Genomic DNA, 11,801 nt, shown 5'->3' on the forward strand with positions numbered 1-11,801 from the left:
ATGCTTCAATCTTAAATATGATCAACCTATCTCTAATAATCGGCTATGTACCACAGGCCTTCAAGCTGGCTGTAGTTAAACCTTTACTCAAAAAGCATCTCTAGACCCAGCAGTCTTAGCTAATTATAGGCCAATCTCCAACCTTCCTTTCATATCAAAACATCCTTGAAAGAGTAGTTGTCAAACAGCTAACAGATCATCTGCAGAGGAATGGTTTATTTGAAGAGTTTCAGTCAGGTTTCAGAGCTCATCACAGCACAGAAACAGCTTTAGTGAAGGTTACAAATGATCTTCTTATGGCCTCTGACAGTGGACTCATCTCTGTGCTTGTCCTGCTAGACCTCAGTGCAGCGTTCGATACTGTCGACCATAATATCCTATTAGAGCGATTAGAACATGCTGTAGGTATTACAGGTACTGCGCTGCAGTGGTTTGTATCATATCTATCTAATAGACTCCAGTTTGTGCATGTAAATGGAGAGTCCTCTTCACACACTGAGGTTAATTATGGAGTTCCACAGGGTTCAGTGCTAGGACCAATTCTGTTTACATTATACATGCTTCCCTTAGGCAGCATCATTAGAAGACATAGCATACATTTTCACTGCTATGCAGATGACACCCAGCTCTATCTGTCCATGAAGCCAGATAACACACACCAATGAGTTAAACTGCAGGAATGTCTTAAAGACATAAAGACCTGGATGGCCGCTAACTTTCTGCTTCTTAATTCAGATCAAACTGAGGTTATTGTACTCGGCCCTGAAAATCTTAGAAATATGGTATCTAACCAGATTCTTACTCTGGATGGCATTACCTTGGCCTCCAGTAACACTGTGAGGAACCTTGGAGTCATTTTTGACCAGGACATCTCCTTCAATGCACATATTAAACAAATATGTAGGACTGCGGGCTCTGCGCTTCCACAGGCCCCGCTGGTTTAGAAACTTATTCCCGTTAACGACAAGGAAGCAAGACAAATATCTTTAACCGCTTTTTTACTTGCTAGCTGGTCAGAACCAGGCTCTTGGAGCTGAACACTCCTCACCTGTCTCCTAGCCAACTTCAAATGAACAGCCTTCCTTGCAGCCTTTTATTCTGAGAACACAAGCACCACTCATTGTAAAAAAAAAAAAACCTATGGTCACAAAAGGTTAAAACACTGCGTGTTTTGGGGGTGCGTTTGTGTGACCTTCTGCCTACAAAAGGGTCATAAAGCTGGAAGTTTACTAAACAAGAAAACAGAACCCTCACATAGGATGTCCCATAATAAAACACTATAGCCTCCCCCACCAACAAACTGGCTGGGGAGGTGGTCAGAAACAAAGGAATGTCTTTGATCATGCTGCTTGAACTAAGACTTACAAATTTAAGTAACACAATGACAACATTTAACAATTTGACTCCAACAACTGCTTTCTTCCATTTGTGCAACATCTCTAAAATTAGAAATATTCTGTCTCAGAGTGACGCTGAAAAACTAGTTCACGCATTTATTACTTCCAGGCTGGACTACTGTAATTCATTATTATCAGGAAGTCCTAAAAACTCCCTGAAAAGCCTTCAGTTAATCCAAAATGCTGCACCAAGAGCAGATTTCTCCTGTATTGGCTTCCCTTCATTGGCTCCCTGTTAAATCCAGAATTCAAAATCCTGCTCCTCACATACAAGGTCTGAAATAATCAGGCCCCATCTTATCTTAACCCTGGAGAACCCATGGGGTCAAATTTGACCCCATGGGTTCTCCAGGGTTAATGACCTTGTAGTACCATATCATCCTATTAGAGCACTTCGCTCTCGCTCTGCAGGCCTACTTGTTGTTCCTAGAGTATTTAAAAGTAGAATGGGAGGCAGAGCCTTCAGTTTTCAGGCCCCTCTTCTGTGGAACCAGCTTCCAGTTTGGATTCAGGAGACAGACACTATCTCTACTTTTAAGATTAGGCTTCAAACTTTCCTTTTTGCTAAAGCATATAGTTAGGGCTGGACCAGGTGACCCTGAATCCTCCCTTAGTTATGCTGCAATAGACGTAGGCTGCCGGGGATTCCCATGATGCACTGGGTTTTTCCTTTCCAGTCACCTTTCTCACTCACTATGTGTTAACAGACCTCTCTGCATTGAATCATATCTGTTATTAATCTCTGTCTCTCTTCCACAGCATGTCTTTATCCTGTCTTCCTTCTCTCACCCCAACCAATCGCAGCAGATGGCCCCGCCCCTCCCTGAGCCTGGTTCTGCCGGAGGTTTCTTCCTGTTAAAAGGGAGTTTTTCCTTCCCACTGTCGCCAAAGTGCTTGCTCATAGGGGGTCATATGATTGTTGGGTTTTTCTCTGTATGTATTATTGTGCGATCTACTGTACAATATAAAGCGCCTTGAGGCAACTGCTGTTGTGATGTGGCGCTATATAAATAAAAATGAATGTAATTGAAATTGAATTCAGGCAACTCTCATGGACATCTCCCTGCTCTACGTGACACTGCAACGACCTGCCCAGAAAAAGCCAGGAAGTTCAGAGGCAGGAAACACAATCAGGAGCACAGGGGCGAGGTCAGCCTGTTACACCCCGGCCTAAGCAACCGGAGTGCAACACGAAAAAAAATAAAAATAAGGAAAAAAAAAAAAACACAAAAAAACCCCACTAAGGCTCTCCACCAAAATCTAGTGACCAACCACAAAATGGAGAGCTATGGCCACACAATGATCACATCAAGGGTGGCTCAGCACCCCACAGTGTTATTGCCATCACCTGGCCAACAACACTCACAAGTGATCCAACAAAATAGCCATATTCCCCACAACACTAAAGGTCACATCACAAAACGCTCACCTCACAAGGATCTCATTAGCATCTATCAACACTGACATATGCACACACATGGTGTACACACAATGCCAACTTAAAAACAGCCTACCTGCCTCAGCTACAGACCATAATCATGAATAGTCTCAAACCTCCTACCAAGTTTGGTGCCACTGATTTACTATGTGCAACTCCCAGCCTAAAACACTAAAAACAACAAAACCCTTACTTTTCCTACCCTAGTCTTCAGTGGTGTACCAGGCTCGAGGCAACTTTAAACGCGAACTCGAGAGCAGGCAGCAGACCAGAGATATAGTCTCCTACCAAACTCTGAAGCGTACCCCCACCCAGGATAGCCACCAAACACAATAAACTAAAACAATAAAGCAAAACAACAAACAAGTGCTTCGATGGAAGGGCAGCACAGCCACCCAGCTGAAACACACTTACTAAAGGGAGTTTGCACAATTACACTGAACACCATCACTCACCCACTTAAAAGCAAAACAAACTGACATTCAGTCTCCACTAAAATGTCCAAAGATCCCGGACGAGCCCCCACTTATGTTACGACCCGGCTCAAAAGCCGCAACATAAAAACAGAGATGAATAACAGAGTGTGGGTGAGAAGAGGTTTCATCCTAAAATGGAAAACCAGGTTGGCTAAAATGGCTGGTGCCACCAAGGCAAAGACTAGTGCACTGCCGGGAAGCTTGCCTCAGGTATGCTTTTATCCACACCTGACTAGGTGTGGCCAATTAGCACCAGCTGAAAACACTGAGACGATTAGAAGCTGCAGAGGGACGTAACACAGCCTGTTGACTAAGCAGAGATGGTTGACATCCTATTCCTTGGGGGGGGATTACGCTGTGGGTTGTTTTCAAGGAGTGTGTTCGGCTCCTTAGTTCCACTGAGATGAACTCCTAATACTTCACATACCAAGGCATTTTGGACAATTTCATGCTTCCAGTTTTGTAGGAACAGTTAGGGGATGGCTCCTTCCTGTTCCATCATGGATGTGCTCCAGTCTACAAAGCAGGATCTATAAAAACGTGGATGCGTGAGACTGGTGTTGGAGAACTTGACTGGCCTGCACACAGTCCTGACTGAAACCTGAAAGAAGACCTTTGGGATGAATTAGAAAAGGGACTGTAAGCCAGGCCTTCTGGTCCAACATCAGTGTCTGACCTCAAAAATACTCTTCTGGAGGAGTGGTCAAAAGTTCCCAGAAATACACTCCTCAACCTTGTGGAAGAGTTGAAACTGTTATGGCTGCAAAGGGTGGGCCAACATCATATCAAACCCAATGCATTAAGAACGGGATGTTGCTCAAGTGAGGACAGATGAGATAATACTATTGGGAAAGTAGTGAATTTTTATTTCAGTGATTATTTTTTCATTGTAACCTTGTAAACGTTTAAATTCTTTCTTCTATAAATTATGTCAACCCCCTAAGTCAGCAAGAGTGGATGCAAATATAGATTCAGGGGTGGAATAGCCATCAGCCATGAAAACGTCTTACACTGGATGGTCTCCACCTGAAGTCTAACTCACTGAGTCTGTGTGAGCAACAGAAAGAGTGATGGCAAGCATTAGTGAGTGCCACAATCCAAGATGAATTTCATCCTCTTATATATCAGCAAGATGACCCCCCTGAGATGGCTCGAGGAAGTGGATGACATTCTACCAGTGGCTTGAAATATCTAGCTTACAGGACAGCACAGCGAGCCCTGGAGTCTAAATACTAAGAGACTATCTAATACATAGCAGCAGGATAGTGTACAGTCAGGGGCACAACCAAGTGGCTGGGATAATGTCCAGGAACATCTGTGACAACTGGACCAGATGTGGACAATGCAGTCCAAAGTGGTCCCAGTGGTAATAGGGGCAGTAGGAGCTATGCCCCAAAACAGATTCCAGGCACAACTTCAGAGGTCACTGTCTAGAAGAGTCCAGTCGAAGGAAACAGCTAAGATACTGTGTTGAACCTTAAAAACCTTTAGTAGAGAACCCAAGCCCGAGGATCACGCAGGCATCTTTAAAAAAAAAAATGCACGACCAGGTCCTCAGTCAAGGCCCACCAAGCCTGCCTCAGAGCATGAAAGCCATACTGGCTCAGATGGCACCCGGGTTAACAGGGTGTGCATCAGCTGCTGAGGATCCAGGACACACTGATGACAAGTGACAAGGATATTCTATACAAGGATAGAATTACTGCAATACTGCAACGCCAGCCAGCCCAGTGAGAGGGGTTATATGCAGTGCATGTGGAAAGTATGAATGAGCAGAAAGCCAACATTCACACTGAACACACCATCAAAAAGGCACTCTGTAGTGCTGCTCAGTAAAGAAAGATGACAACGCTTCACCCCAGTTTGTTCTTTCCGGATCCTTTCAGTTTCATTTAATTCAGTTTTATTTATATAACTCCAAATCACAACAACAGTAGCCTCAAGGTGCAAACATTGTACATTGTTCAGACAACAAACTGCATCTTCTTTAAGGTTTTCTTCATGTTTTGAACACAAACACTATTACATACTGAAGAAATGGACCCAAGTACAAACACAAGTCATCCACGTCCTGATTTTCCCAAAAGTCTCAGGATCAAGATGTTTTTGGCAAATGTGAGTCTTTGTGTTTTTTTTGGTCAGCAGTGACGTTCACCTTGGAACTTCCCAGGGGATATCAGTTTTGCTCAGTCTTCGTCTTATTGCTGAATTATGGACTTGGACCTTAACTTGGCCAATTTAGACCTGCAGTTCTTTAGAAGTTGTTCCTTGTTCTTCTGTGGCCTCCTGCATGAGTCATTAATGTGCTCCTGTAGTAACTTTGTTAGGCTGGCCATGCCGGTTCCCCACTGTTCCAAGTTTTCTCCATTTATGGGTAATTGCTCCATGAATGCCTTAAAAAAACCTTTGTAACCCTTTGCAAACTGAAAGATGTCAATAATAGTGATGGGAGGTCTGGCTCTTTTCAAACATTTGGCTCTTTGGCTTGGGTTCCTTACTGGAGCTGGCTCTTACAACTCCCAAAGGGCTCCTCATTTGGGAGCTCTGCTTTTGCTCTCCTTCTATCCATCCATCCATCCATCTTCTTCCGCTTTATCCAGGGCCGGGTTGCGGAGGCAGCAGCCTAAGCAGAGAAGCCCAGACCTCCCTCTCCCCAGCCGCCTCCTCTAGCTTATCCGGGGGGACACCAAGGCGTTCACAGGCCAGCCGAGAGATATAATCTCTCCAGCGTGTCCTGGATAGCCCCGGGGCTCTCCTTCTATTTCAGCCTAATTTAGGAAATATGAATGGTCTGTGTGTTGGTAAGCAATTATGTATTCAGTGTATCCTTAAACACTGTATTTTCATGCATTCATTACTACTGGGTAAAAACACATATGGGGTTTAAGGCCTGCACAAAAGTTTGAAACTTTTTGTCCTCCACGATCTAAGATACCGAACAGGAAGTAGTTATTACATTCGCTGGGGGGATTGCTTTGGAATAAATGTGCTGACTTTAGTTTGAGTCTACTTAGTCATTATTCAATGACTCGTCTGCTCTTGACTTTCTCGAGATTCTGGCATAATTTGTTGGTTTTTTAGCCTACCTCTCGTTGTCAGACAGGTTCTGTGATTAGCATGTGGTTACTCACAGTTAATTCATGATTTAACAAGAGGGGTATTTACTTTCTCACACAGGACCAGAGGATACCTTTTCATTAAATAAATGAAATTGTCAGGGTCGGACGGTGCCCCGACCGGTCGACCTGCCTGTGTGTATATGCGTGTGTGTGTTTTTCTCTCTCTCGCTCTTTCTCTCCGGCTCTGTTGCGATTGTTTACGGAGGTTGCGTAGCAACGAGGGACCCGGAAAAGCTGTCGCCCTGAGCTGCCTCACCCAAGAGCACCTGGCTGCAGCCAATGGGGAGCGCCATATCGTGACCTCCACAGTAACCGGAAACACGTGACTTCGGTTAAATTGACTTTGACATCGAAAACTAAATTGCGTTTTTGTTGCTATTGATGCTGCAGAGAAATAAACATGACCAGGTCGGTCATGTCCCTTCAGCTTGTGCATGGACAAAAGTGTCCATCTGTTATGTTTATTGTTTTTGTTTTTTTGCTACTTTTTTGGCATAATATATATATATTTTTTACATCACATTGTGTTGTGCATTCTGATTGCTGTAGACCATTGTCAATCAATCTATTGCTGTGTTTCCTGTACAGCAGGGGTCCCCAACAGGGCCACGGACCGGTACCGGCCGCGAGAGTTGAGGCTCGGCTGTGAAATGTATGGTTGTAGTTTTGTGTCTTATTTTGAAAGAACTATTTATGTGTTACCATAGTGACCAGAGAGCATTAAGAAACAGAGATGAGGATGTTAGTCTCAATGTTGTTGGCGCATTTCAGGAGGACGCTGCTAATAAAGTTACATAATTACAATTTTTTTTTAATATTTACAAAATACCACTGTTGTTGTCTTTGTCTGTATCATTTTATTTTGTTGTATTAACCGCGACACCTTGAAGGCTGGTCCGTGAAAATATTGTCTGACATTAAACTGGTACGTGGTGCAAAAAAGGTTGGGGACCACTGCTGTACAGTACAGAATGAGTTTAGCTTGTCAAATTTACATATACCTTCGATCGCTAGCAGTGAAGTGATGTAAGTTTTCTCCCCAACAAACACAACAATGCTGACAAAACGTTTTGCACGGTTTCATTCTATAATACTGGACTTATGTTTCTATGAAGGTTTGAACTTTAAGAGTGTTTAAACAAAAGAAAAAAAGTGTGAAAATGTTCATGCCAGTCTGAGAAAAGTGTATAAAGCATGTAGTGAGGGGTTTTACAGTCTCAAAACATCTAAAATAATTGTAAAAAATAAAGTTGGCTACTTCGCGGATTTCATTTATCGCGGGTTATTTTTAGAACGTAACTCCCACGATAAACGAGGGACCACTGTATCATTAATAGTGTCTGGGACATCTAATTGATTAACATCAACACTGATTATCATGCACTGTTATTTTTGTTCAAGGACAGCAAAAAATATAAAACTCTCTCCCAGCTTGTTCGTTGGCCACTTTTTTGGCCAATGTTATAAAAAGCTATAAAATGTATATTTATTAAAACATTTATCGACTTTTACCGATTTGACACTTAAAATTAGTTGCAGTCCTTTTCATCAAAACCAAAATTTTATCTACATCCTTTTTTTTTACTCTTTAAATGCCAGTTAGGTTAGGTTATATATTACCAGTAACTTTTCAGATAAGCAGGTGATGAAGTCCTAATGTTTTCATGAAACTTCCTTTTTTTTTTTTTCATCTGAGCATCGGGGACAAGGCGCTCTTGCAATTGTTGAGGTCACTAGTGTGTGCCCCATTTCTTCCAGGATCACTCTTCATTTGTAGGTTTTAGAGGACTCCTACTGTGAAGTGGTTTTCATGGGACAAAGGCTTCTATTCCAAGATGTGGGAGATTGTAGAAATGAGCAGTAATGCCCTTCTTGCCATCTTTCCAGAAAAATAAGTGATCTTGAAGCTGTTACAGCAGTAGCACTTATTGCACCTGCACAAACTCCAGGAAACATTTACTAACAGTGTTTGTTGCTGTATGTGCAGCAGCTTTGAATTTTTTTTATTTTTTTTTTTGAGAGTTAATATTTTGGCTATGCTATCTTGTTATGAAATCTACAAGAGTGAAAGTGTTTTTAGCATGTGTTTCAGAGCTAAGTTTGACTGGGAAACTCAAAGCTCAATAGCCTGTATCAACAGAGATTCATTGCAGCCTGTGTAATATTTGATGCGTCATAATTTATTGTCTAAGGAGCTTGGAAAGAAAAGCGTCTGGACTTCTTTGAGTTGCTTGAAGCAAATCTAGACCCATTCATTCCATTTCCATTAACGCAGCAAAAATGGTCAAAAAAGTGAAGTGGCCACAAATGGCCTGGATAGTTGCCCAGAGGGTTAATGCGTAAAATGTATAAAAATATTATTGATTGCAGGGTAATACATTAATCGAACATCGAATTTCCCAGAGGAACCCACCCGAGGGATTAATAAAGTTCTATCTAATCTGATCTAATGTTAATAGCAACTGTAAGCTTTTTATTTTGAAATTGCATTGTGTTAGTTTAAAGCAAAAATCTTTAAGTCATCTATGTTGTATGAACATAAATGATACATTTACAGGTTAGATGGTTTAGATTAGTTACTTAAACACATTTCTTATTTTTGGCAGTAAAATGTTAAATTTAAGTTAGATTAATTCAAATATTATATTTTCAGCCACCTTATGCTTTATTAATTAGTTTTACATAAATCTATTTTGTCAACAGATTCCACACAAATGAATTAAGTACATCCAACTCATTTTTTTAATTTCCTTTATTGCCAACACATTCAGTGAGCATTTCTGTAAATCCAGTCTGAAACAAAACACAACAGCTCATTCGGGTCAGTAAGTAACATCACTGAAGTCTGAGTTGACACAATGTTCCTACCATATTATAAGGTTACATTTGCTAAGCTCGGCAGTAAGCGTGTACTTACTTTCTTACTTACTTACCGTTTCCACTGTATCCATGCAGGGAACGCCTACTGTGGAGGTCACATGTTTCCGGTTACTGTGGAGGTCGCAATACAGCGCTCCCCAGTGGCTGCAGCCAGACCCTTCTCACCTCATCTGCAACTTATTCTTCACCAGCTGCTACCAATCATCCACCATCTTAGGCAGGACTATTTAATGGTGTGGCTGAGCGACAGACAGCGCTGGAGTATATTGCACTAAGCCTAACAGTGTTACAAGCCATTCATGTAGCTAAGTGTTGTCAGCTATATTTGGTAATTTACTGTTGTTGTCTGTGTGCGACTAGGAATTGGGACGGAGGATACACGAGCACAAGGAGACACTTGGAGGAGAGACGGGCACCCACTACCACGCACAGTCTGAGCACCAGCCACTATTGCACAGTCAAACTATTGTCAGCCTTTATCCACTGTAAATAAATGCACTGGTTATATTCAGAGCTCCGCACCTGAGTCCACTCTATCCTCAACCGTGACAGAAATGATCATATATTTTATATTAAGTCTGGCTATTTTTGTCCAACGTTAGAAATGCTTAGATGATCTGAAACATGTAAGTGTGACAAGGCATCTTCTCACTATGACACCAAGAAAACTGCTGCTCACAACAGCTGAGAAACAGCAGACTCAGCAGGGCCTGAGGATGGGCACACACACACTGTTTGTGTGTATGTGTGTGTGTTTCTTAGAAACATCCTGATCAGAAGGCAGCCGTGGGTCACTTGACTCAGCACATTAAGCTGTCACTGTGCACACATTACACCTCTGCAATAAAAAAACACAATAATTTAAAAACACAATTATATACTAAATCTTCATCAAACACACCAGAGCAGTGATGCAGGCTCGACCAGACTACTTGTACATGAACTTTGCCCTTCTCTCCATTGATTGGCAAATATTTGAGTGATTTCTGATTAAAGACAGTTATTAGATAATTGTTTGTGATGGATGTTTTCTTCCTAGCGCCCTCCCATGTCGACCCACCCAGGGTGGGAAACACGCAGCTTCCATTTTGCATTAGCAAATTAATGATAAAATAAATAGATCAAATCCTATTAAACTTCTGTAATCGGTATTTTTAAAGAAATGCTGGACTTATCCCATGGTGTGAATCCAAAGATTTTAGAATTGGTCTCAAAATCAATTTTCCTCCAGTTCAAGGTGAGTGATTGAAATGACTCCACATGTAAAACTCCTCTGACTGAAGGGTATATCTATTATTGTGTGTATGATAATGTATTTTATAATCATAGATTTTTTAAAGGCAACATGCCAAAAATGAAATAAATAAATAAACTATATTCACAATAAGGTGTTTTCTTGCACCTATCCCGAAGCCTGTTCTGTGCCCGGTCTGCTCCGGTTGTCATAGATCATCTGGCTGATGTCTCCCCGGCCTGCGCAGCCTGCTGCCTGCTTCTGCAGCATCCTGTCCATCATCAGTAAATCCCTGGCTGTAGTGCTAAAGCTTTGTTATGAATGTTAACTGTTTCTCTGTAATATAGCACAGTGTTGAACCCAGCGCTGAGATGTGATGTATTTTAGCTCATCCTCTGATTTACCCACAGCTGTGAAGAAGCTTTTACTGGGTCACACAGAGGTGTGGCTGATCAGAGGTGACTGTTGCCTCTTCAGTTATTGCTACAGCCAGCCCTTTCTTCAGAACTGCTGACTGAGGTGAGCAGACGAAACCCCATCAGCGCTGAGTCAGCACATTTCCACCTGTGAACATCAGGTCAGCGGCCGAGCCTGACGTCTGCACAGGGACACTTTTAGTGTGTCTGTGACACCAGTGGAAACAGCATTACTGATCCCCAGAATAGAGACATAGGTGTTTGATTACAGTGACATTTTCAGCTGCTGTTAATTTATAAAATTAGAATAGCCTGGCATTGTCAGTGTTGATCTCCAGCACTGACGTTATCTTAGAGCGCTGAGGTCGCCTGTATCTGTGGATAGACCTGACATTATTTTAATTAAATCAAGCAAAGGGTGAAGAAAGAGCAACGACAGAGAGAAGCACAAGATTAATGTTCAAAATGTTTGAGAAGCAGAACATGAGGTGGCACCAAGACCAAATGGTCTTCATCCCGATGAAGCTCTTCTTACATCTACCACAGCAGAAAGGTCTAAAGAATGAAGGCACAGCTTTGTTTCTTCTTGGCCAAAATGTCTCCTTTCTGTCACTTTGTAAAAAGGTTTTTAAAAAAGTCCCAAAGTGGTTTGAAAAATCTCATTATTTTTTATTTACACTAATGTCATTATTTGAATATTGTTTTATATGAGTATCCACTAATGCAAAAAATAGATGTGACAGAAATAATAAGAAAAGTCGCGATAGGTCAACATTAAAATAATCCTTGCATCACTGGTTTTGCTTCCTGTTCCATTTATCTGCCTTGTGATTGGTTGCCC

At 41.8% G+C, this 11,801-nt stretch overlaps 1 long non-coding RNA gene across 1 annotated transcript; it reads left to right on the forward strand.

Annotated features, from left to right (window-relative positions):
- Positions 1–7,703: 7,703 nt before the first annotated feature.
- Positions 7,704–9,823, forward strand: LOC121813249. Its single transcript, XR_006053599.1, has 2 exons — positions 7,704–9,543; positions 9,671–9,823. It is a non-coding gene; the product is annotated as an uncharacterized LOC121813249 (long non-coding RNA).
- Positions 9,824–11,801: the final 1,978 nt, after the last annotated feature.

The sequence above is a fragment of the Haplochromis burtoni genome, unplaced genomic scaffold (assembly GCF_018398535.1).
Source record: "Haplochromis burtoni strain Fernald_Lab_line unplaced genomic scaffold, NCSU_Asbu1 Contig_1332, whole genome shotgun sequence".
NCBI classification, from domain to species: Eukaryota; Metazoa; Chordata; class Actinopteri; order Cichliformes; family Cichlidae; genus Haplochromis; species Haplochromis burtoni.